This window comes from Ictidomys tridecemlineatus, chromosome 3 (assembly GCF_052094955.1).
Source record: "Ictidomys tridecemlineatus isolate mIctTri1 chromosome 3, mIctTri1.hap1, whole genome shotgun sequence".
In the NCBI taxonomy this organism is placed as follows: Eukaryota; Metazoa; Chordata; class Mammalia; order Rodentia; family Sciuridae; genus Ictidomys; species Ictidomys tridecemlineatus.
Genome location: NC_135479.1, coordinates 50,097,908 through 50,123,866, shown reverse-complemented (window position 1 = coordinate 50,123,866; position 25,959 = coordinate 50,097,908). Strand labels below are relative to the sequence as shown.

The 25,959-nt window shown below is 40.9% G+C and overlaps 2 long non-coding RNA genes and 1 other non-coding gene across 4 annotated transcripts; 1 reads left to right on the top strand and 2 right to left on the bottom strand.

Moving 5' to 3' along the window:
* Window positions 1-1,991: 1,991 nt before the first annotated feature.
* On the bottom strand, window positions 1,992-5,697 carry LOC144376157 (uncharacterized). Its single transcript, XR_013436292.1, has 2 exons — window positions 5,583-5,697; window positions 1,992-4,401 (listed from the first exon to the last, which is right to left on the bottom strand). It is a non-coding gene; the product is annotated as an uncharacterized LOC144376157 (long non-coding RNA).
* A 10,157-nt stretch (window positions 5,698-15,854) lies between these two features.
* On the top strand, window positions 15,855-15,926 carry Trnav-cac (transfer RNA valine (anticodon CAC)). The gene has a single exon. It is a non-coding gene; the product is annotated as a tRNA-Val (tRNA).
* Window positions 15,927-24,698: 8,772 nt separating this feature from the next.
* On the bottom strand, window positions 24,699-25,903 carry LOC144376155 (uncharacterized). 2 transcript variants are annotated; one of them, XR_013436290.1, is made up of 2 exons: window positions 25,770-25,903; window positions 24,699-25,133 (listed from the first exon to the last, which is right to left on the bottom strand). It is a non-coding gene; the product is annotated as an uncharacterized LOC144376155 (long non-coding RNA). The 2 variants fall into 2 exon arrangements; XR_013436291.1 differs by having other exon boundaries at window positions 25,657-25,810.
* Between the last annotated feature and the right edge of the window lie 56 nt (window positions 25,904-25,959).

Here is a 25,959-nt window from a genome sequence, read left to right as displayed (position 1 = left end):
GAGGATCGAACTCAGGGCCTCGCACGTGCTAGGAGAGCACTCTACCACTGAGCCCCAGCCCCAGCCCGCGTGACCTCATTTCTTAGAGAAAGAACAGAAAAGAAAAAGAAACCTGGCTGTCACTGGAAGATGGACACAAAACCTTTGTTTTATTTGTTTAATTTTTATGTGGTACCAGGGATCGAACCCAGTGCCTCGTGCATACTAGGCAAGGGCTCTACCACTGAGCCACAACCCCAGTCCCTGATCCATTATTTCATCACACTTGTTTTTTAAAACTATGGAGAGCCTGCTGCATAGAAAGTATTTAGCTATGTGTTTCCAAAGACATGAAATCATATTTATAAATAACACTTCAGAGCCCGGACCTCTCCTGCTCTCCTGCCTCTTTTCTGATACTCTCTCCCTCTCACCAAATTGTTTATGGTTCTTTGTGGACGCCATCCTCTTCTGTGCCTTTATGGCTTCCTGGAAGGTTCTCTGCACCTCAGCTCCTTGGCTGGCTAGTTCCTACTCCCTCGTGAGTCTCAGCTTAGCTGCTGTACTCACGGGAGACCTTGATTCCCTCAGTCTGGGTTAAGCACCTTTTTCTTTCCGTGCTTACTTAGGCACATCTCTATCACTACACATACCATGTGATCATGCAGTGATAAAGTTTGTGTTTGACATCTCCTCTTGATTTTGGACTCCTTAAGGTCAGAGAATGAACTTTCTTCACCCTTTGAATCAGACCCAGATCTTCCTCTAATGGACATTGCCGTCTAGTCAAAGACAGAAGTCATCATGAGGCTTATGAGATGACCATATCATAGTGGTGTGATATATGCCAGAAGAGTGGTATAAATGGGAAGACCAACATGGTGATTGGCCTAAAGTTACTCAGCTTCTTGGCAGCTGGCTAGGGCCAGAAGCCTACCACCAGCTGAAGGAAGTAGCCTGGGAAGGAATCTGAAAGCAAGCCAGGCTGTAGGCTCAGACCTCAAAGCTCGAGAACATTAGGGAGGTTGTGACAAAGGTGAAGAGCCATGAAGTCATAAGCAGGCAACTGTTGTTTGGTTGGAGGCAGTTGAAGGATAGTGGAAGGAGCCTGAGACTGGCATCAGAAGAACTGGGTTCCTACTTAGTTCCACCTGAGCTCTTAGCAATTGCTTCATAATAAGAACCCAGTGGCCAACTAAGCTTCTCCCTCCTGTTATCTTTCTGTGAGCCTAGAATGACTTCTGTCCTTCCCTACCTACCTTCTGGCCAATATACTGCCCTTCTTTAAGATCTGGTTCAGACCTCACTCAGTGGTGAATACGTGTAATCCCAATGACTGGGGAGGCTGAGACAGGAGGATCTCACAAGTTCAGCTTCAGCCTGGGCAATATGAAAACCTGTCTTAAAAAGAAAGAGAAAGAAAGAAAGAGGAGAAGGGAGGAAGGAAGAGGAGAGAGAGAAAGAGAGAAAGAGAGAGACAAAGGAAGAAAGGGGAGAGAAAAACTAGAGATGTAGCATATAGTTAGGTGATAGAGCACCCCAGGATCAATCCTCAGTACAGAAAAAAAAAAAAGATTCAGTTCTGATCCCACCCCTTTCTTTATTTCCCTCACCAGATGAGGGTTGAGGGTTTATCTTCCTCTTCCTGAATTCCCATAGAAATAATTTATTTACCTCTCTTAGGAATTTTTTTTTCAGCTTCTTATTTCTGTGGGTACCTATTAATTACACAGAATAGTGGGTTTTATTGTGATCTCTTAGGAAATCGAATCATATTCTGCTTTACTATTTACTTACGTGCTTATCTCATTGTCCCTACCAAATTGCCTTCAATGAAGTTTCCCCCCACCTAGAGAGCAAAGATTGTATTTATCTGTGTAGCTCCCTTATTCACCTAACTTGTGCTCAAATATTTGTTGACTGAATGACTGACTCCCTTTTTTTTTTTTTTTTTTTTTTTTTTTTTTTTAAAGAGAGAGTGAGAGAGAGAGGGGGACAGAGAGAGAGAGAGAGAATTTTAACATTTATTTATTTTTTCTTAGTTCTCGGCGGACACAACATCTTTGTTGGTATGTGGTGCTGCTGAGGATCGAACCCAGGCCGCACGCATGCTAGGCGAGCACGCTACCGCTTGAGCCACATCCCCGGCCCGACTGACTCCCTTTTGTCAGGGAAGTGCGGTGGCCAAGGGCATGGACTCTGGGCCTCCTGCTGGCGATGTGGCGGTGATCAAGTTCCTTGAGCTTTCTGTGCCAAAGTTTCCACAACAGTAAAAGGAGATCATCAGACCTGCCTCAAGGAGGTGAGTAATTACTTAACCCTGTGCCTGGGTCCCATCGGCTCTTCCTGAAGGATGTGTCAGAGAAGGAACTGCTCCCTTCAGTATTGAGACACTGCCACATCCTGAGACCTTTTCCCTTCCTGACTTAAAGACTTCATTCCTCAAGTTTGCTCTGATTGAACCATGGTGAGTTGTGAAATCCTCCCCGAGAGCTTTGATTGAGCTGGCTTCTCCCCCACCCCCACCCCAGGACTGGGCATTGAACCCAGGGCCTCAAGCTGGCAATCACTTTACCACTGAGCTACATCCACAGTTCTTTTTAAAATGTACCTTGAGACAGACTCTTATCTGGTTGTCGAAGCTGGCCTGGAACTTGTGATCCTCCTTTCTCCGCCTCCCTAGTAACTGGAATTATAGAGTGTGTTACCAAGCCCAGTATGGATTTATTTTTTTCTAATACAATCTTCTGTATCATATAGATGTTCAAATTCATAATGACCAGATTGATCATGTAGACTTTATCACTTTATCTTGATATTTTTGTGATCGACTCAGCCTGTGTTTCTGCAGTCTAAAGATGAGTTTAGGTGTACTTAATGTACATATGGGTGTGGGGATGCTGTTTTTCAAGAAGGAATGCCTTTAGATAGGTTCCTGATTTTTCTGGGAACCACAGAGATTTTCATATTGGTCGAGTTGATCAGAGCTGAAGAGTGAAGTCATTGAGAGTTCATAATGGTCACGTGAATAAGGCAAATCAACATCTTTTAGTGAACAAAGATCATTTGCTACAACAAACTCTCAGACCAGCGTAGATTCCTGTAACAAACATTCACAGGCTCAGGTTACAAGGTACCAATTCTTAGATTTATGAAAACTCCTCCTCTAAAAAAAAAACATGAAAAGATCTCTGCTTATATAAAACCAAAAGAAACAGAATGCAGTTTTAGCAGGACACAATACAGAATGAACAATGATGTAACTTAAATTTTACGGCCTCTGGTATGTAAATATTTTCCAACCATATTTCTCACCCTGCTGGAAAACAAAGGCTGATGAGTAATCCAGGGCTTAGCATTCTGTAAGCATTTCAAACTTGGATAGGTGTTTGATTCATAGTTTTTATTTGTTCATAGGTTTTTTAAAAAATACCACTGGGTGAGATGGATTTGCTTCAGATAAAAGAGATTGAAAGGCTGATGTGAGAAGAGTTTCACAGTGGGGTGAAAGGGGGAGGGAAAAGAAACAGGTAATTCTGATTCTGATTGCTGCATTCATGCTGAACTGTGAAGCTAATGCAGAGAGTCCCTCTGCCTGTTTTTCTATCTCACCACCAATAAATTCTGTTTTAGAAACTTTTTCTATCTTAAGGTTCTGGGCTATGGCTACATTGATTTTCATAATTCCTACATGTGGCACCAGACGGAGGCATGCAGGGAAGGGGAGTCTTCCCAAGCCCTGCTTTCTCTCCAAGAGGGAAGAAACTACAGACACCCATCTTGGGTCATTTCCCAGGCACTGGCCGCAAAGTTTATCCTCTGTTTCCGAATGGGTCAGGGTGGAACAAGGAGGAGGCTGCCAGGCAGGCATCATCTTCTCAGGCTGTTGCTTATCTCCTTTTAAGGACATTTATTTTGTTTCTGTTCTGACAAATAAATAATAGGATTTTCCATGGAGGACTGGATCATCATAGAACCTTAAGATGGGGGGCATATTCCAGTTTTTTGTATAGCTTTGCAAGAAGTAAGAGAAGGGAGAAGATGGGCTTGGAAAGCTTACCTGTGCATCCTTGAGCTGCTTTTGTATTTCACTTAAATAAATATTATACTTTATCCTGGTCACAGATGGCAGCTACCTAGGCTGAAAGTGGGTTCAGAATAATAACCACAGGGACTGGATTAAGATTATGTTTTACTATTCAAAGCAGCATTTCTGTGTGGGACTATTGAATCCAGCAATATAAGGAGGTTCAGAAGTTAGATATTTTTGAACTTGTGGCATTGGTCTACATCACTGAAAAAGACATCCCAAGAAGCGATTCTGACTGGGCATGGTGGCACATAGCGGTAGTCCCAGCTATTCAGGAAGCACAGGCAGGAGGATCACTTGAGCTCAGGATTTCAAACCCCTGCCCCCAGTCCCTGCAAAAAAAAAAAAAAAAAAAAAGCAATTCTGATACATTGTATATCCCATTAATCCCATTAATATAAAATATCTAGAAGAGGTAAAACTCTACAGATCGAAAGTAGAGATGCACCCCGCCCCCCACCCCAGGGATAGAAAGTGACTGACTACTAATGTGAACAATGTTTCTTTTTGGAATGATAAAAGTATTCTAAAATTAAATATGGTAAGAATTACACCTTCAAAAAGCTATTAAATAAAAGGTCCTCCTCCTCCTGAAAAAAAAGCAATTCCAACTCTAAATAGAGTCAAGGGGGAAAATATCCAAACCCAAGGTGAGTTTATAGACAAAGGCTGGGTAGTGGTAGTCTCACTAAGTTGCATAGGGCCTCACTAAATTGCTGAGACTGGCCTTGAACATGTGGTCCTCCTGCCTCAGCCCCCCCCAGTTGCTGGGATTATAGGCATGCACTTCCACACATGGCCCGACAGTGAATTTGGGGTTGTGAATGTAGATGATGATTACTTAGATATTCATTGTACTAGTCTCTGTATTTTGGTATGTTTGAAATTTTCCATAATAACAAGTGAATTTGAAAGAAGCAAAACCACCTAAAAATACTGTAAAAAGTGAAAAGACAGAAAGGCAATGGAGAAGGTACAGGCCAACAACATCAGGCTACGAGTGTCCCTGTTTAGGTGGTGAAGGTCCTTGTGAACCCCAAGGAGGTTAAGCCCAAGATCCCAGAGGGTGTCAGCTGTCTGTTACCCAGGGACTCAGGCCAGAGCCAAAGCTCCAACAAGGCCCAGCCTCCTCAGTTCCAGCTTTGTCTCCAGCTTCATAGTAAAGGCCTCTTCCTCCTTCCTCTCCCTCTTTTTTCTTCCTTCCTTCCCTTCTCCCCCCGCCCTCTCTCTCTCTCCTCTCTCTCTCCCTTTCCTTCACTCCTTTCCCATCCCTCCCTCCCTTTTTCTGTTTTCTTCCTTTCTTTCATGTTAATAGGAGTTTTCTCTTCTCAATGTTTATATTGAAAAAAAAATTAGAAGACAACACATACTTGTATTGGAAAAATTAAGAAATTCAACCTTGGACTCCAATATTTGGATTTTATGTGTCATAAAACTAAGAACAAAAAAGTTGGGAACCTGAACATTGTCACTCAGTGGGCCCCTTCCCCCAACAATGTCTGTGCGCAGTTACCCTTCACCGGATGAGCTACCCTTTCCGTTTCTGTGTTGAAATTCTCACGGGTCCAGGCTCAGAATGCCCCTCCAGCAAGCACAGACGAGAGGAGAAGAGACAAGCTTAGAGAGACATGGCCTGGAGGTGTAAGCACAATAAAGGCCACATTACAACATGGTGAGGGGGGGATGTGGGGAAGGATGATTTAACAAATAAATGTTCAAGGAAATAAGAGGGCCCAAAAAACATATGGAAAAAGTGTTCTCCCTGACTATATCATCAAAGAAAAGCAAATGAAACACTAGTGGGATACCATTTGTTAACTGTGAAAAGAGAAAAAAGATTACAAATATTTGGTATGTTACAATGAAGTGAAAGAGTCTCCAACCCTGCTGGGATAAATGTGTAGATGAGAGGGGGGAAAAGAAGAGGAAGTGGGCTACTGGGGAGGTAAAAAATAACAAGGGCCCATTACAAAGGAGTTCTGATTTTCCCCTTGTTTCTGTTCTGGATTAATTCCCCCAAATAGAATTATTGGGTGAAAGGGTAATGACATGGTTAACCCTCTTGAGACAGAATGCCAAAATGTTTTCCCAAACACTAATCCCGCTCAGTGGCAGTGTAGGAGGGAGCCTGTGCCAGCGTTCAAAATGAACTGTGGAAATTAAAAATAGAAAAAACAACCTGTGATCCAACTGCACAAAGTAAAACAGGACTGTGGGTATTTTAAGCAGACTCTGCAGGGCAGAGCAGAATCAGAGAAAGTCAGGGGACTAGTCCTGATTGTGGGTTCAGAGCCTGGTTTGGACACTTAACTGAACCATAAAGAAAGCTCCAACTTTCTTTCTTTCATTGAGTACAAAGTAGAGGCTTGGATTAGCTGCTTTTTTTCTTCATATGTATTTTCTTTAGTTGTAGGTGGACACAATACCTTTATTTATTTTTTTAAATGTGGTGCTGAGGATCAAACCCAGTGCCTCATGCGTGCCAGGTGAGTGCTGTACCACTGAGCCACAACCCCAGCCCTGGATTAGCAACTTTTTTAAAAAAAAAAAATATTTTTTTTATTTAATATTTTTTTAGTTGTTGTTGGACACAATATCTTTATTTAACTTATTTATTTTTAAGTGGTGCTGAGGATTGAACCCAGGGTCTTGCTCATGCGAGGTGAGCGCTCTACTGCTGAGCTACAATCCCAACCCCTAGCAATTTTTTAATGTCTCTTTGGGTATTCATTTTTATTTCTTTGTACAGGAACTTTATACATGCTAAGTACTACCACTGAGCTACACCCCCAGCCTGTGAATCACTATTTTATAACTCCATAATAATAGCTTCTTCATAGCTTTAAAAGGACTGGAGTATTTAACAAGGGAATCATTGTTGATATTTATTCATTACTAGGAGCCAGGACAAGTTGGTCCCTCATGGCAGGAGTCCTAAGCAGAAGAAGTGTAGCAAACTCCATGATAACTAGACTGGTTCAATGGTACATGTAAGACATCCTTTGGGAACTCTCACAAATACTTAGGGTGTGTTAGTCAGCTTTTCATCACTGTGACAAGATGCTGGAGAAAATCAACTTGGAGAGGAAAGATATATTTGGCCTTATGGTTTCAAAACTTTTAGTCCAAAGTTGGCTGGCTCCATCACTTTGGACCCAAGGCAAAGCAGAATATCATAGTGGTAGGGTATGGTGGAGAAAACCTGCTCACTTCATGTTACATAGGAAGAAGAGATAGAGAGAGGGAGACAGAGAGAGAGAGAGGAAGAGGCTGGGGACAAGATTTAGTCCCCAAGCTTGGCATGGTGGAGCATGCCTGTAATCCCAGCAGCTTGAGAGTCTGAAGCAGGAGAATGGTGAGTTCTAAGTAAAATATAAAAAAGGGCTTGAGTTAAACAGCCCTGGATTTAATCCCTGGTACCAAAAAAAAAAAAAAAAAAATCAGTCCCCAGGGGCATGCCCCTAAGGATTCACTCACTTCAATTAGGTCCCACCTGCAAAGTTTCCACCACCTCCGAATAAGGTCATCAAATATGAATTCATCAATGGATTAATCCACTGATAAAGTTAGAGGCTTCATCATTCATTATTTTCCCCAAATCCCCATTTTATAGTTAAAGCTTTTTCCCAGGGTTTCATAAACTGACTTCCAGACCACTCATGTATAATCGAATCAAACCTTTATTGAAGCACACAGGTGGCAGCTGACCAGAACATAAAGCTGTTCCCCTGATCAGCCCCGAACAATTGCAAGGGCGCTCCTTATAAGCCTGAAAACCACAAAAGGGATGTTCAGGGGGGTCTAGCCAATGCAAGCAAGCCAGGTTACAGAAGTGGGACAGTGCAGTCAAGTGGCGGGAAGCCTAACCAATCACAGTTAGCCCAGTCACCCCAGTTACAGAAACAGAACCCCGTTACCCTGGTTACAGAAACAATGCCCCATCAGGTAGTTCCGTGTTCTTAAAGGTTTCTATAGCAAAAGGAAAAGAACATCTTGCTCCAGTCCTGACTCTTCTACTTGGCATGGTTGTTTTACAGGATGAAGTCATGCAACAAAATGGAGTCACATTTGCTCCTACTATCACAGGGGACCAAGCAAGTTTTCAACACATGAACTTTGGGGGACATTCCAGATCCAAACCATAATACTTGGCAACTACATTGCCTGGATTTTTTGAGCTGACATGCTGGCCAGTGGGACAAGAGCCAAGGACACATGAGTTATGTCAACATGCTCCAAATCTAACTCACCTTGCCCAGCCCACCGTTTGCACCTGCCAGTGGCATCACTGTCCTTCCAGTCACCCTGGCTCCAACCTCGGTGACATTTTGACTCCTTGCCTCCTTTGTCTGGTTATAACAACAGCCAGCCAGCGCTAACCATTGGATGCTCGGCAGCTCCTGCTTGCTCAGTCCACACTGATTTCTTTTCCCTTTTGTCGATCACTGTGGGTAGGCTCAGCCCAGCACTTGATGGCACTGTTCATTCGAGGTGGGAGCTCCCAAGTGTCTTGACTTACCTAGCGGGTAACACCTCCCAGGCAAGGGCGCGATCTCACACTTCTCTGTGTCTTTTCTCAGTCCCTACTTCACAGCCCTGTGGGTCGCCATAGGGCCTCGTTCTCTATACTGTATCTATGTATCTAGGTTAGTATGGGTCTGGATTTGTCTTCCTCTTACCTTTCAGGGGAGGGAAACAAAACAGTAATTGAGGTAAACAAATAAAATATATTGTATGTTAGATGATGATAGTTGTTAAGAAAAAAAATTGGAAAGGGATTTAAAGTTTGTGACTAGAAAGAGAGAGGATGTTGAAATATTAAATGGGATGTTTACACTTTTGGGTAGAACATAAAGGAGGTTAAAGGGTTAGCCATCAGGCTTTGGAGGAAAAGAAAACAGGCCACAAATGTCCTCAGGCAGGAGCATGTCTCGTGCCATTTAGGAACAGGAAGAGAAGATGACCAAGATGGCTGTAAGTGCTGTACCTTCTTCCTGCATTAAAAAGAATAAGACGGAGAAGGAGAATAATTATTGAGTTTAAGACCTCAAGGATGGCCAGGTATGGTGGCACACACCTGTAATCCCAGCAACTCAGGAGGCTAAGGCAGGAAGATTGAAGATTCAAAGTCAGCCTCAGCAATTTAGCAAGACTCTATCTCAAAATAAAAAATAAGGAGGGCTATGAATGTTTCTCAGTTGGCAAAGCACCCCTGGGTTCAATCACCAGTAAAAAAGAAAAAAAAAAAACTCTCAAGGATGCCTTACTGTGACGTAGATTTATCTTGGGCAGCCACTGGTCCTTCACATATAGCCTCAGTCTCTCACAGTGCCTCCAGTTTACCATCGAGTGGAAACTTAAAAAGGATCTGTCTCTCCACAAGGGAATGCTGAGGGGTGGTGAACACCTATAGCCCTAGTTCCTGGAGAGGGTGAAGCAGGAAGATTGATTGAACTCATGAGCTCCAGACCAATCTGGGTAACACAGAGAGACCTCATCATAAAAAAAAAAAAGAAAGAAAGAAAGAAAGAAAGAAAAAAGAAAAGAAAGAAAGAAAGAAAAAAGAAAGGAAAGCACAATTCTACTTCACAGATGCTCCAAGTTATACCTCAAAAAACCCTTGAAAAATGGATTAAAAAATGTGGCATTTCTACACAATAGAATATTACTCAGCACTAGAAAATAACAAGATCATGGCATTTGCAGGGAAATGGATGACATTAGAGCAGATTATGCTAAGTGAAGTTAGCCAATCCCCCAAAAAACAATGCCGAATGTCTTCTCTTATATAAGAGGGGTGACTCAAAATGGGGTAGGGAGGAAGAGCATGGGAAGAAGATTACTTCTAAATAGGGAAGAGAGGTGGGAGGGAAAGGGAGGCAGAAGGGGAATTGCATGGAAGATGGAAGGAGACCCTCATCCTTATACAAAATACATGTATGAAGAAGTGAGAAAAAAAATAGCGTCACCTTAGATTGGGTAGAGAGAAGTGATGGGAGGGGAGGGGAGGGGATGGGGGAAAAAGAAGGATAGTGGAATGAAATAGACATTATTATTGCTGTGTGTATATGTATGACTGCATGACCACTGTGATTTTGCAACCTGTACACTCAGAAAAATGAGAAATTATATCCCATCTGATTCAAATGTATGATATGTCAAGGTCATTGTACTGTCATGTGTAACTAATTAAAACAAATAAAAAATTAAAAAAATATACTCAACAACATTATTCATAATAGCCAAAATGTGGAAATAGTTCAAGTGTCTGTCAGTGAATTAATGAATAAACAGTGCGGTATATCCATAGTGTGGGATAATATTTAGCTATAAAAATGAAGTTTTGATACACACTACAACATGGAGAAACCTCAGAAACATAGTACATGTGGAAGAAGCCACATATTATACAATTTACATGATGTTTCTAGAATAGGCAAATCCATAAATACAGAAAGTAGATGTGTTGCCAAGAGATTGGAAGAAAGGAAACTTGGGAGAGGGTGGTATCAGGTATAAATAAGGTTTCTGTTTGGGGTGATGGAAATATCCTTTAATTAGTGGTGATGGTTGATTAACATGGTGAATGAACTAAAAACCACTGAAGTATATACTTTCAAATGGTGAATTTTATGTTATGTGAATTATATCCCAATAAAAAATGCAATTTAAAAAAGAAAAAAATAACCCTTGAAAATAAACTGCAAAAAAAGGTAACAATTGCAAATATTTACTAGTAACAAACTAGAATCAGATAATAAATAGAAAAAGCATTTGCATTCATGATAGCAACAAAAAAGGACTACAAAATAGCAAAGAATATATATATATTTTTCTTTTCTGTAGTGCTGGGATTGAACTCAGGGCTTACACAAGCACTCTATCTCTGGTCTACATCCCCAGCCTTTCCTGTTTTTTGGTGCGGGTTTTTTTTTTTTTTTTTTTTTTGAGACAGGATCTTACTCAAGCTAGACTGGAATTTGTAATCTTCTTGCTTCATCCTCCGGAGCAGCTGGAATTACAAGCATGTGCCAATGTGCCTGGCCCATCAAATAATTTAAATAAGAGGACATATACAGTTGGCTGTCCATCCTTGTGCGTTTTGAATCCTCAGGTTCAACCAATTGTGGGTCAAAAATATTTGGGGAAAAATTGCCTCTGTCTGCAATTTGGACAGATTTTTTTTTAGTTGTCAATAGACCTTTATTTTATATATATGTGGTGCTGAGAATTGATCCCAGGGTCTCACACATGGTAGGCCAATGCTCTACCACTGAGCCACAACCCCAGCCCCAGGAACTCCATTTTTAATAGAGATCACCATAAGACAAGTGCTGCTGACATTGTAGCCAAAGAGCCGATGGTTAAAGACGGGGTGACTGAAAACAGGTGAAAAGCTAAGATCTGCTGCTGAAGAGAGGGAACAAGCATATCTATTAAGTACATGCTTCAGTCAACAAATATTTATGGAGCGCTTGTTCCATGCCAGACACTGTTCTAAGCTCTAAAAAGATAGCAGTGAGAGAGGAAAACACCACCGCAGATAAAAGTTCTTGCCCTTAGTGAACATTCTAATGCAGGATGCGGGTGGGGGGGTGGGCAATGAATGAAACATGTAAGTGAAACATAATATGACAGATGGTAATATATGGAGAAAAATAAAGCAAGAAAAGAGTATAGGGGAAACAGTGGGGAGATTATGATTTCAAAAAAATGAGTCCTCTGAGTTTCCTTGCTCTGTTGTAGCCATCTGTCTATCTAAATTCATGTCTTCATCTATCTCCTTCCCAGATTTCAGGAATTAAAAAAAAATAACTGGTACATTTTTATAGCACAGAATTCAGAACAAAGGGTATCAGCACCCGATCTTCCCCACTAGAGGAAGGATCCTGAATTCTTCCAGAGACAATCTGTGCATCTTCAAGCAAATATGTGGGATTTCTCTGTCTTTTTCCCCCTCTTTATTTTAGCACAGTACTGTTCTGAAAACACTATTCTGAATCTTGCACTTTTTAAAAAAAGACAGTTCCATATTGGTATTTAAAAACAATTTTTTTTGTACCAGGTATTGAACCCAGGAGTGCTCAACCACTAAATCACATTTCTGCACCACCATCACCACCCCGCCTTTTGAAATAGAGTCTTGTTAAATTGCTTAGGGTCTTGCTAAATTGCTAATGCTGGCTTTGAACTTGAAATCCTCCTGCCTCAGCCTCCCCAGCCACTGGGATTACAAGTATGCGCCATTGTATCTGGCTCCATATTGGTATATAAAGAGCTTCCTCACTCTGTTTTTTTGCGGGGAACTGGGGAGGATGCTGGGGATTGATTAAACCCGGGGCCTATTGATGCTAAACATCTACTGTACCACTAAACTACTTCCCCAGCCCCAGCAGCCTCATTCTAAATCATTCTTTATCCATTTTATGGATATATGATAATTTATTAAACTACTTCCTCATGGATACATTTAGACTATTTTGAAGTATTTGGTATTATGATCAAGTTTTTACTAAAAGACTTTGTACATATGTAATTTTACACACAATAAAATCTATCTGTAGAACACATTGTTAGAAGTGAAATTGCTCAATCAAAGGGTGCATGCATTTATCATTTGGAAAGATTTTCTCTCCTGGCATTTGTACCAATTTGAATTCCTCCAGCAATGAAAAAGTGCTCATTTCCCTACTTCCCTCAACAACAAAGTTTTACCAATTCTTTACCAGTGAGCTTGATGAAAATGTGACACATGTACCCGAGATCACAATTTATATTAAATGCATTCATCTGCTTAGGTAGTCACAACAAAATACCATAGACATTCTCTCACAGTTTTTGGAGGCTGGAAAGTCCAACATCAAGGTTCCAGTCAACATCAAGATTCCAGTCAATTTGGTTTCTGCTCAGGGCTCTCTTCCTGGCTTACAGTGGCTGCCTTCTCTCTGTGACCTCAAATGGACTTTCCTCAGTGTTTGAGGAGAGAGAAATAGATATCTGCTGACTCTTCCAGTTCTCTAGTATGTCTTCTTATAATCTTAATCATATTGGATCAGGGCCCTACTCTTATGACCTTGTTTAACCTTAGTTCTAGTTAATTACTCCGAATTCAGCTACCATGGACACGTTAGGCCTTCAACATATAAATTTTGGGGAGACATGTTCATTTGGTAACACCCATACTCTATATTAGAGATTTTATTCTGGAGAAGACTCATATAAATGTAATAAATGTGAGAGCATTTTCAAAGGGAATTTAGAGCCATTAGCCATTGTTGAAATTATAATGGAGAGAAATCTTGCAAATGTAAGGAATGTAAGAATACTTTTTTTTTTTTAACCAAGGATTGAACCAGGATTGTTTAACCACTGAGCCACACCCAAAGCCGTTTTATTTTTTATCCTGAGGCAGAATCTCACTTAAGTTTCTAAGGGCCTCACTAAATTGCCGAGGCTGGCCTTGAATTTACAATCCTCCTGCCTTAGCATCCCCAGCCACTGGGATTACAGGTGTCCTCAGCCAGGAACACCTCACAGGTGTTGATCTTGACACCGATATCAGAGAATTCACAGCAGAGAAAATTCATGGGAAGAATGATTGTATAAGAACTTTCTGGGGGAGCTCATGCATTATTCAGTATCAGAGGATCTATCTGGGAGAAGACTCTATGAGTGCATCAGGAGTCCTTAGCTACAGCTTGGGTCTTATTGAGCAACAGAGAATCCTGGGGGAAAAACATAATGGATGTAAGGAGTATGGGGAACCATTTAGACATATTTCAGCCTTTCCAGCCTGGAGACTTCATGCTGGGAGAGACACCTTTGACTATGATTACAGGAAATCCTTTCATCAGAGTTTGCATCTTATTCCACATCACTGAATCCACTCAGGAGAGAAACCCTGTAATTTATTGAATGTGGCAAAACCTTTAATCAGAGCTTGACTCTTATTCCACATCAAATAATTAACTCCGGTGATAAACCCTGCGAATGTCATAGATGTTGGAAGTCCTTCAATTATAGCTCATACTTTTTTTTGATTCCAGAGAATTCACGTTGGTGAGAAAGTGTGTGAAGGTTATAAATAAGGAAATGCTGTCTGGCCTAGGTCAATCTCTACGACAATATCAAAGAATTCATTTCATAGAAGAATCCTACAGCTGTCAGTAATGACAGTGAAGATACCTCTAGCTCCTACTTGAGAATCTACCTTGCAAAAAAAGAGATGATGTAAATTTGAGCAACTCAAATGTATTTGTTATTTATTTTGTGATGTAAAGCCATTGGCTCAGCTGTGTATGCACCTCCTGCATTCATACATGTGCATTTTTTTATTGTGGTAAAATACACATAATATAAAATTTATTATCTCAATTTTTTTTTCTCTTTTGAAGCACTGGGAATTGAACATAGAGCTCTACCACTGAGCTACACCCCCAGCCCTTTTTACTATTTATTTTGAAACAGGGGTCTCACTAAATTGCCCAGGCTGGCCTTGAACTTGCCATCCTCCTGCCTCAGCCTCCCAAGTAGCTAGGATTATAGATGTGCCTGTCATCCACCCTTCCTGTCTTCCATTCTTTCTTCTTCTTCTTCTTTTTTTAATGTTTATTTTTTAGTTGTAGTTGGACACCATACCTTTATTTTATTTATTTATTTTTATGTGGTGCTGAGGATCGAACTCATGTGCTAGGTGAGTGCTGTACCACTGAGCTACAACCCCAGCCCCCATTCTTTCTTCTTAAAACTTGAACACACACACACTTCTTCTAGGAATAATTGATCAAATGATAAACTTGGAGGGAAGGTTATCTTCTTTTCATTCTTGTATATCATCAGAAGTGCACACAAGTGCCACACCTTATGGAAAAGAAGTTGTACAGTTCCTAGAAATTAGTGGAATTTTTCATGCATCTTTGTTCTGAAACAATCCAGTTCTAGTAGGTGAGAACTTGCCCCAAAGTGGCTATGAGACTGAAGAAATAGAAGCAGATGGCTTGCACATAGTCCAATTTATTTTGGAGATTTACTGATAGAAGCATAGCCCTGGGTGGCAGCAAGACCAGTTGGACTCCCACCATTTAGGCCAGAAAGAGGGGCATATTTATTTATGGATTAGGACAAAAGTGACTTCATCCTGGCTGGAATGTACTTGATTCATTTTAAAATGATACCAATGAGTCACTGACAGGCATGTTGATACAGATCTAGAATCCCAGCGACTCACAAGACTGAGGCAGGAGGATTGCAAGTTCCAAGCTAGCCTGGGCAATTTAGCAAGACTCTGTTTCAAAATCAAAAACAAAAGGCTGGGAATGTTGCTCAGTAGAAGAGCACCCTGTCTTCCCCAGTACACGAAAGAAGGAAAGAAAGGAAGGAAGAAAAGAAAAAAGGGAGAAAGAGGAAAAAAATCAAAATCAGGCATATTCCCAGAGAGCTCGGGTCTGGTTGTAAAGCTCCATATACCTCTCTAATGGTTTTGTCTATTGTAGTTTGCTGAGAAACTATGTAGGAAAAACAGACTAGAGTAATCATAGTGGTTATGACTCAAGATGGTTGCAATCATGTTAATCTGAATCCATACATTCTCACACAACATAAGCAGTTCTATGGTCTATAAGGACCTGAGCTCCTAGTATCTCTTAAAGTCATTTCCTGTCCAGAATCAGGGAAGTGGAAGGTAGCTTTGAAATCATTCAAACTCCATAGAACTTACTGGTAAGTTTTCTGCTACCAAGCTGCAAAAAGATGTTCATGGAAAGAATAATTCAGAGATATTAGGGCTGGGGGTATAGCTCAGGTGGTAGAGTGCTTGCCTCACATGCACAAGGCCCTGGGTTCGATCCCCAGAACCCCACACAAAAAAGAATTCAGAGATGCTGCAGGAAAAAAATCCTCATGCCTCTGAAGTGTGAAGGGGTACTGGTACAAATGTGGGAGATGAATGCTTACTATTGGAGCTTATTTTAGTTATTTTCTGGTATTTAAAGTGAATTGAACTACCTTTAGGATGGTGCACTGTAAAGAGAAGTTTGTGAAGTCATGTTGATTTTTGCTTAAGTTAAGGCTCAACCATGTCCTAGGGCAAGACTCCCATGCTACTTCTCGTACCTTCCCATCCCGTCTCAATACACACAAAATCAAAGGATATGGGTTCCCATCCAGAAACTCTTTCAAGATAGGAGAATCACAAGTTCAAGGCGAGCCTCAGCAACTTAGTGAGACCCTGTCTCAAAATAAAAAATAAGGGCTGAGGATATAGCTCAGTTCTTAGAGTGCTTGCCTCACATGCACAGAGCCCTGGGTTCAATCCCCAGCACCAAAAAAAAAAAAAAAAAAAAAAGAAGACTGGGAATGTGGCTTAGGACTTAGTGGTTAAGTGCCCTGTCTAATCCCTGGTACCAAAAACAAACAAACAAAAACCAAACCAAAAACCAAAAACAAAAGACAGACTATAGGACCAGCACCGGAGTGAGTTAAGGCAGGTACCTAGGGCACAAAATTGTTTTCCACATTTTTTAATTGGTGCATTGTAGTTGTGCTTAGTGATGCAACTTGTTATTATATATTCATATATGCACACAATATAACAATATAATTTGGCCAATATGACTCCCCAGCATTTACCACCTTCCTTCCCACCTCCCACCCCTTAGTCCATTTCCTCTACTGATCTCTCTTAGATTTTCATGAGATTGCTGACACCTTTCTTTTTTCCCACCAGTTTCTGAATACAACCCTTGAGAGAAAACTTACAACCCTTGACCTTCTGAGTTCAACTTATTTTACTTAACATGATGGTCTCTAACTCTAGTTCCATCCATTTTCCTGCAAATGACATAATTTCATTTTTATTTTTGGCTCAATAAAACTCCATTGTATGTATACACCATATTTTCTTAATCCATTGACCCATTGATGGACATTTAGGTTGGTTCCATAGTTTGACTATGGTGAATTGTGTTGCTAATTGTGCTAACATGGGCATGCCTGTATCTCAGGTGCAAAATTTAAGGAGGCACTCCCTTTTGCATATCCCTAAGAGTGAGGACCACCTTAAAGATTGTGAGTCTGTGCCCTAATTGCTCTATCCTAATCTTGGTTTTGGACAGAAGCTCTGAAGCCTGGATTACTTGCTGAAGAAAATGGAAATGGTCTCTGGCTCTTGCGGATCTTGGAATTGCTGGATCAGGGAGAAAGGGATGGAAGGAGGACACGAGGGAAATGCTTGGGAGGAAGTTGGTCAAGGGAAGACTCAATCACAGAGGTACAGCTGGAAACTTTCCAGCTCTAAGACACTGATCTCCCATCTTCAGGATACCAGTAATGAGCCTTCCTGTATTAATCCATTCATTCATTGAATATCCATGATATTAGACACATTTCTAGTGTTAGAAATGTTTTGGTCAGACTCTTCATGGAAGGAGTGAGGTCTTTAGAAGCTACTCAGATAATAGAGTTTTATTATAAAAGTACTTTGCAGTAAAGAGTTAACTCAGTAGCCCTGGGCTGTCCAAACACTGACTCTTCCAAAGATCTTCAGGACTAGCCTTTGGTTGGTTCCTGGGAGATATCTCTTAAGCCTTTGGACTATCCCTCCTGATAAGAGTGCCTAGTTTATGATAACAATAGAATGTGTCATAAGTACCTGTTTTAGTATAACTAGGAGTTCTGGCCAGGCTGTATTATTTAACTTTTGAAAGGGTCTGAAGACTGAATAGCTAATATCTGTCTTGTGGGTACTCCATACTTATGTGACTAACCTCTGATAAAAATCCTGAACTCTAAGGCTTGGGTGAGCTTTTCCTGGTTGGCCATAATTTGTATGTGCTGCCACACATTGTTACAGGAGAATAAAATGTGGTCTGTGTGGTTTCTCTGAGAGACGACAACCAGTGTTCCTCCTGGACTCCATCCTATGGGGCTTTTTCCTATGTGAATTAATCTGTATTCCTTTCATTGTAATAAACTGCAGTCCTGAATTCATTGAGTTCTCCTGATGAGCCAATTAACTTGAGGGTGGTCTTGGGGACCCCAGCATAGGCAATCATGCAAAAGAATCTGGGAAAAGTTAATCAGGCAGACTTTGGGACATTTTGTAGCTACAGCAGCTCAAAGGACTTCAATTGCAGGAATTTGCAAGTCTTCACCTTAGTCCTCCACTTGACTTCCCCATCTTTCAGACAGCACTGAAAGAAGACTCAAATTCATAGTATGTTTATCTTTATCACCATTGTCCCCTTCTTATTCTACTTGAGGTGCTACTGGGTCTTTAAAGACTCAGGAGTTGTCTTTGTATCTATCACCGTCTTCTCTATGTGATTTTTAAAAATTCTTTCCATCTATATTTCTTTTTCTACAAAGATATTTTTAAAAAACCCAGATTCTTAAAATGCTGTATTAGACTGTGTTTGGCAATGAGTAGCAGAGATAACAGTGGCTTACACACGATTTCATTTTATTTTTCCTCTCCCAAAGAAGACCAGAGGCAGAGAATTCAGAGTTTCTAGGGAGCCCTAATAGTCACCTTGGATCTAGGCTGCATCTAACTTGTACTCTAACATCCTTAGACTGAAGCCTTTATCTTCAGGTTCAAGCTGGAGCTCCCGTCTTCATAACCATGATCCAGGCAGGAAATGGAAGAAGGTCCTTGCCATCTGGCTCTCCAGGAATTCCCTATAAGCTGCCATTTCCATTCATATTCCACAGTTCAAGGCTTTGCCATATGGTCACCCTCAGCTCAAGGAAGGGCAGGAATTTTACTCTTTTTTTTAAAAAATCTTTTTTGGAAATGGACAAAATACCTTTATTTTTTGTTTATTTTTATGTGGTGCTATGGATTGAACCCAAATTGCCATATTCCCAATGAAACCTCCAGGATTCAAAGAGGGGTAGGCCATTGCCAGTCTCTGCCACAGTTGTGTTCATATTTTCTTTCCTGTTTCCATCACAACCATGCTTCACTGTCTCCTTTACAAACAAAAATGGTCTATCTGATTTGGGATATCAATTATGATGTTACTTACTATAGAACATATACTTAAATACTGTTACACTGCATACATGTTTTAACATGTCCCTGGATATAGAAATAATTAGAAAAAAATCTAGAGGGCTAGGGGTATGGCTCAGTGGCAGAGTGCTTGCCTAGTATGAGTGAGGCACTGAATTTGATCTCCAGCATTGCAAACAAACAAACAAAACACTAGAGGAGGCAAACTAATCCGCATATTGAATTTATTATTCTTATTTATTTTTTGAGATGGGGTCTGGCTATGTTACTGAGGTTGCTCTCCATCTCCTAGCTCAAGTGATCCTTCTGCTTCAGCTGCCCAAGCAGCTGGCACAAATATACCACCCTGCTTGGCTTGTATATTGGATTTTATGGATTCTTTAAATTGTAAGCACATGGTTTAAGACACCTCAACTAGTAACAGATGCATCAGGTGGACAAGTGCCCTGAGACTCAACTTTTTCAAGCTTCCTTCGCATCCACTTCTCAAGCCACAGATTCTTATTTGTAGACTCCTGGCGCCCCCTACTGCCCAGAAAGGAAACTCTCTTTATCACGCCGCACGGACAGGATATTTAAACCTACAAAGATATCTTTAGCTTTCGAGATTAAGTTTACTTAATTCCTCTTCAGATACTCTTTTGCACACAAACAGCCTTTCTTTCTGCCATTTCCTTCCAACTCCTGCCTGCCTGCCACTTTTGGGAAATCTCTTTGTCCCCTCTTATAGCAGCGGTAGCTGCAATGGCAATTGCCAGTGAACACAGGCTAGCGCCTGGTTCGTGCTAAGTGCTTGTCATGGAGCATCTCATTTAATTCTCACAAAAGCTCTATATACTAATAGTATTCCCATTTTTCAGGAGAAGAAACTGAGACTCAAAACTCAGGTTACCTTCCCAGGTACACAGAGCAAATAGGTGATAGAAACCCAAGCACAGTTCAGGGCTGTCCTCAAAACCCTTTACAGGGACTTCTTAACCTTGTAAAGCTCCTCCCCCTCTCTTTTTAGAGATGGAGCCTTGATATATGTTGCCCACATTGGCTTCTGTCTCTTGGACTCAAGTTATCCTCTTGCCTCAACTTCCCAAGTATATGGGACTACAGACACACAGCACCATGTACCACCATGCCCAGATTGGAAAGCTTTTTTTTTTTTTTTTTTGAGGTGTTGGAGTTGAACCCTGGGCCTCCCCCATGCTGGGTAAATGCTCTATCACTGAACTATACCCTTAGCCTGGAAAACTCTTTTTAAAAGTACCAATACTTGTCCCCAATTTTTAATATAATGGATCTGGAGTAAAGCACCTAGCATGAGAATCAGGGCTAATCTAAGCTGTACTGCTAACTTTAGTGGTGAGCCAGAGAGAACCCTGGCTCAAAAAATATATGTTGAAGTCATCCTCAGTATGACTGTAGCTGGAGATAGAACCTTTAAAAAGGTGACTAGTGTTAAATGAGGTTATAAGGCTGAGGCCCCAATCCAATATGACAGGTGTCCCTATAAGAAGTGCAAGAGACACCAGGAGGGTGCACACATGGAGAAAAGGCTGTGTGAGACCACAGTGAGAATGTAGCCAGTTGCAAGCGAAGGAGAGGGGCCTCAGGAGTAACCAAATCTTCTGACAACTTGGTCTTGGACCTCCATCCTCCAGAACTGTGAGGAAATTAATTTTCTGTTGTTTAAATCACTCAACCATGGGGTTGGGATTGGGGTTCAGTGGTAGAGTGCTCACCTGGCATGTGTGAGGCACTGGGTTTGATCCTCAGCACCACAAAAAATAAATAAAATAAAGATATTGTGCCCAACTACAACTAAAAAAATAAATATTAAAAAAATTAAATAAAATAAAGGTATTATGTCCATCTACAATTTAAAAAAATTTAAAGAAATTACTCAACCTGTGGTACTTTTCTATGGTACTTTGCATGGACTCCTTTTTTAAAAGCTTTCCAGGTAATTCTTAGGTGCACCTAGCCTGAGAATCAGGGCAAATCTAAGATACTCTGCTAATTTTGGTGGTGAGCCAAAGAGAACCCTAAGAGAAAAGGCAGCCTAGGAATCTGGGGTGAAAAAGGACGAATAACCTTCAGATATTTTGAAAGAATGCACAAGGTCCTCTCAATAACTCCATCTGCCCCCTCATTTCCTTTTATCCTCCATTCTATTTATTCAATCTCAGCACTTGAGATAAATCAAGTATTTTTTATGCATCCCCCACTTTTTTGTTTTTATGGTTAATATTGCCAGACCATTGTTTTATATTATTCATTGCAAGGACATGCTATTTTATTTGCTACTAGTTGAATACATTTTTGTAAGTTGTTGGGAGAACTTACTCAACATTCACAACAATATTCTAAGGGTAAATAACTAAGGTTTCAAACAACCAAAATTTCTTTTAGGTTCAAACAACCAAATTTCACTTCATTTCATTTATCTCTCTCCTACCTCCTTTCCTTCCTTCCTGGAGATTGAACCCAGGGGTACTCAACTACTGAGGTACATCTCTACTCTTTTTATTTTTGATCTTGAGACAGGGTTTCACTAAGTTGCCCAGTCTGGTCTTGAACTTGGGATCCTCCTGCCTGCCTCCCAAATTTCTGATAGGGATGTGCTACCATGTTCAGCTCCAAATGACCAATTTGAAAGTGGGATTTGTGAGTACATCCTATATGTATGTAGGGTTAAGAATATCTGTATACTATGTGTCTCGGCACATGTTCACTGAAATAGTCATCATTAATTCTCTTTAGTGTGGATTTCATCATTTTGGGCTTGTTACTTGGATATTAAATTGAATTCAAATGTATAGGTTTGTGTCTATAAATTTAGATTTAGTGATTTCCAAAATGCATCAGAATCATGGGGGATCAAAATATATATAACTCTGCCCGCATCCTGGACCTTCTAAATCAGTCTCCTGAGGTGGGTCCCTGGGTTCTAGAATCTGTAGCCTGTTCACTGGTGGCCTGGCTTAATCCGTGTGGTATTACTGAAAGCATTTTATGTGATGTTCAGTAATTTTAAAGCATATGATATATAACATTTTATACACAGATGTGAAATAAAGCCAATCCCCTAAATTAAAACAAGTTTCCTCCCTCACCACCTTATGTTGGAGAGAGTACCTGCTGGGCAAGTACTCTATTGCACATCTACACCCTCAGCCCCAGACAAAATATAAGAGTCACATCTGAAAGCATGTAAGAAAATTGTAAATGATTCACAGTATTCACTATAAAATCAATAAATAAATGCCACCTGCTTTGTGAGTTTCATGAGAATGTGGTAGTTGTTTTCATCTACTTCTGAATCACCTATGGTGAGGTGGATTTGTTGTCATTTTAAAATGTACTATTATGTCAAGGAAAATCCAAGAAAAAGCCTAAAGAGACAAAAGTGTAATGTAGTATTCTGAATGGGATCCTGAACAGAAAAAAGACATTAGGTAAAAACTAAGGAAATCTGAGAGGTGTAGACTTTAGTTAATATCAAATATCAATATTGGCTCATTAACAAATATACTCTTTTTAAAAATATTTATTTACTTTTTAGTTGTAGTTTCACATAATTCCTTTATTTATATGTGGTGCTGAGGATTGAACCCAGGGCCTTGCACATGCTAGGCAAGCATTCTACCGCTGAGCCACAACCCCAGCCCTCAAATACACTCATTTAAAATGTTGCCAGGATTTGAATATAGTTTGCTGCCCCCAAATTCATGTTGAAATTTAATCCCCATAATGAGACTTTAAGAGGTAGAACAAGGAATGACCCTTAAGAAGGATGTAACTCAGTAGCTGAGTGTAAGGTCCTGGGTTCAATACCCAGCAACACACATATATATTTATGTGTGTGCTGGTGCCTTACATTAGATCATCCTCAGTCCTGCATTAGGCGCCTGTGGGAGAAGGGATTTTGAAAGACTCCAAGGTTCATAACGTAGGTGCAAACCTTTTGGTCATTTCTTCCAGAATCTTAACAGTGGCTTACACTTATAATACTGTTAAATCCAAGAGGACTGATTGCTGATACCAATAGTTTAGTACCTCTTGGAATATGGGCCATACATAGGTGACTGAAAATATAATTATGAACAGCACTAGGCCTAAATCAGAGTTGCAAACTAATTTGGGAAATGATGTGGTTATAGCATAAGGAAGGAGTACTGTCAGTTCTTCTAGCTCTCCTTCCCACACCTTCCACAGACAGAGGGAACAGAATGCAAAAGAACAGTATGTGTTTTATCTGTCATGTACCTGTCTATTAATTTAGAAGGGTAGTCAAATTTCCTACCTACACTTTTTTTTTCAGAAAGAACAAAACTGCTAATACTTAACTATAAACTAAATCCATGGAAGTCCTGATCCTGTTAATAAACAAATCTCAGCCCCCACCCACTCCTACTTATCTTCATACACACTGAAAATGGGCACAGCATTTGTAGACCATATGCCCTGGTCTCTTTCCCTCAGTAGAATCCTATTGCTACAGATGGCTCCTAAATTGGCTAGCATAACAGCAGATGGTGGGCAGGGGAGTACTCAGAAGGAGACAACATATCCTTTTCCTTTCTAACCAACATACAAAGACTGATCAAGTGAAGCAAGTCAATGACTGGGTTAATGATTCACCTGAAAACCCTGAAGGGCTTGTTATACAGACTGTTGGGCTCTAACCCAAGAGTGCCTGATTCAGAACTATGGGCAGAGCCCAAGAATCTACATTTCTAAGAAGTTCCCAGGTGATACTAATGCTGCTGGTTCAGAAATCACACTTTGAGTACTAACCTATGCCATTGATTTTCAGTGCTGGTTGTATGTTATAGTTGTCTGCAAAATCCAAAACAAAACAAACCCATGCTCAGATCATATTTTGGGTCAACTTTAACAAAATCTACCTGGGAGGCACCAAACCTTGGTATTTTTAAAGATTCTCAGGTGATTCCATTATGCTGCCACCATTTTTTTTTTTTTTACTTATAGGTGAACAGAATGTCTTTATTTTTTAAATTGATTTTTATGTGGTGCTAAGGATGGAACCCAGTGCCTCATACATCATGCTAGGCAAGCACTCTGCCACTGAGCTACAGCCCAGCCCTGATTTTGACTCCTAAAGCAGATGCTCATTAATGCAGGTGTGCTAGAAAAAAAGCCAATAGAACCAATTATTTTGGTTCTGTGGCAGAATGTTTTTGTAGTCTGGGCATTTTTCCTTTGGAATAACATAGCTGGCAATGATCATGATGATAACTGATTTCTCTTAGATCATGACTTAGAGTAAGGTTTAAGCAGAGTGAAGAAGATTAAAACAGCAACTGGGGAAAATGGTACACAAAGTGGTAGGGAAACAAAAAATTATTTTTAGGTGTAAGTCAAAGACCTCTGAAAAGCAGATATCATAAAACTATCTTAGGGCTCTTTAATGTAATCTTCCCACTCATTGTTAGCAGCCTGGGCAAGGAAGATAGTCATTTTGACTCAATCGAGGTCAACAAACTTCCCAGACAGTTGAAGATAGTAAGGAAAGGTAGTTAAGGATATTGGTGCAAGAGTGGCTAAAGTGAGGGACTCTGGAATCTAGTGCTTAAGTCCAAGGATGAACTCAAGAGAAAGTTTTCCTTTCTGTTTTTGTTTGTTTTATTTTGAGACAGGGCCTTGCTAAGTTGCTGAGACTGGCTTTGAACTTGCAATCTTCCTGCCTCAGCCTCCTGAGCCCGTGGGATTACAGGCTTGCACTACCGTATACACCCTCCTTTCTGCTATTTCATGTGCTGAATATATAACATAATATTCCTTTTTGATGTTAGAAACTCCTTTCCTATTTCACAGATTTGTGATGGGGCAAACACAGAAGTCCGTCTTCACCGGTGGAACAGATAGGAGTCCTAGGCTTGACTAATTCCATTATCCTTTTCCCCTGATTTGTCTAGGGGAGAGCATCAGATACAAACAGGACCAATCATATGCTTCCCGCAGGGCTGGTGTTGTTTGAGGCAACATTCATGGGGATGAAAGGCTCCTTCAATGTAGTGAGCTTTGAACTGAAATCTGAAAAACAAGAAGCTTGTTGTACAAAGTTACAGAGAAAGAGCAGAGGAAGTGAGAAACATAAGAGGCAAGAAGGGCCAAGCTTGTTCAAGGTAGATATGAAGGCCAAAGTAGGATGCAATTCTCACTGCTTAACAGCTCTCTCCCCTCCTTTTTTTTTTTTTTTTTTTTTTTTTGAGCAGGGTAAAGGATTGAACTCAGGGGCACTTGACCACTGAGCCACATCCCCAGCCCTTTTTTGTATTTTAGTTAGAGACAAGGTCTCACTGAGTTGCTTAGCGCCTCGCTAAACTGCTGAGGCTGGCTTTGAACTCGCGATCCTACTTGTCTCAACTTCCCGAACCGCTGGGATTACAGGCGTGCGCCACCACGCCCGGTTCCCGTAAAACCTAGGTAACTCACACTCCGCTTCCAGATTTATGTCCAAATGTCACTCCCTCAAGCCCTCTCAGACCTAGGAGGTCTACCCTACGCTCCCAGCAGAAATCCGGCCCATTCATAGGACCTAGAGGCCTGTGTTTACCAGACTCCCGGAACTCGGGATAGAGAGTGATGAGAGAGGCCTGTGGGTTGGAGGAGCTAAACCTGCCCGGCAAACCATCCTAACAAGGAGGTGAAGCGGATTCCCAACTCTACCAGCTCACAGAAGCACTTTAGGGAGCTACAGCAGGGCGCAGAGCGGCCGCTCACTGAGCGGAAGTTGATCCCTGGAGCCGTTCTAGGAAACCCGGAGGACCCAGCTCGTCAGTGATCGTGGGACTGAAAGTGGGCATCGCCTTTGCCTGGTGCACAGGGACGTTCCAAGGAGACAACTCAGGAGGCGGCT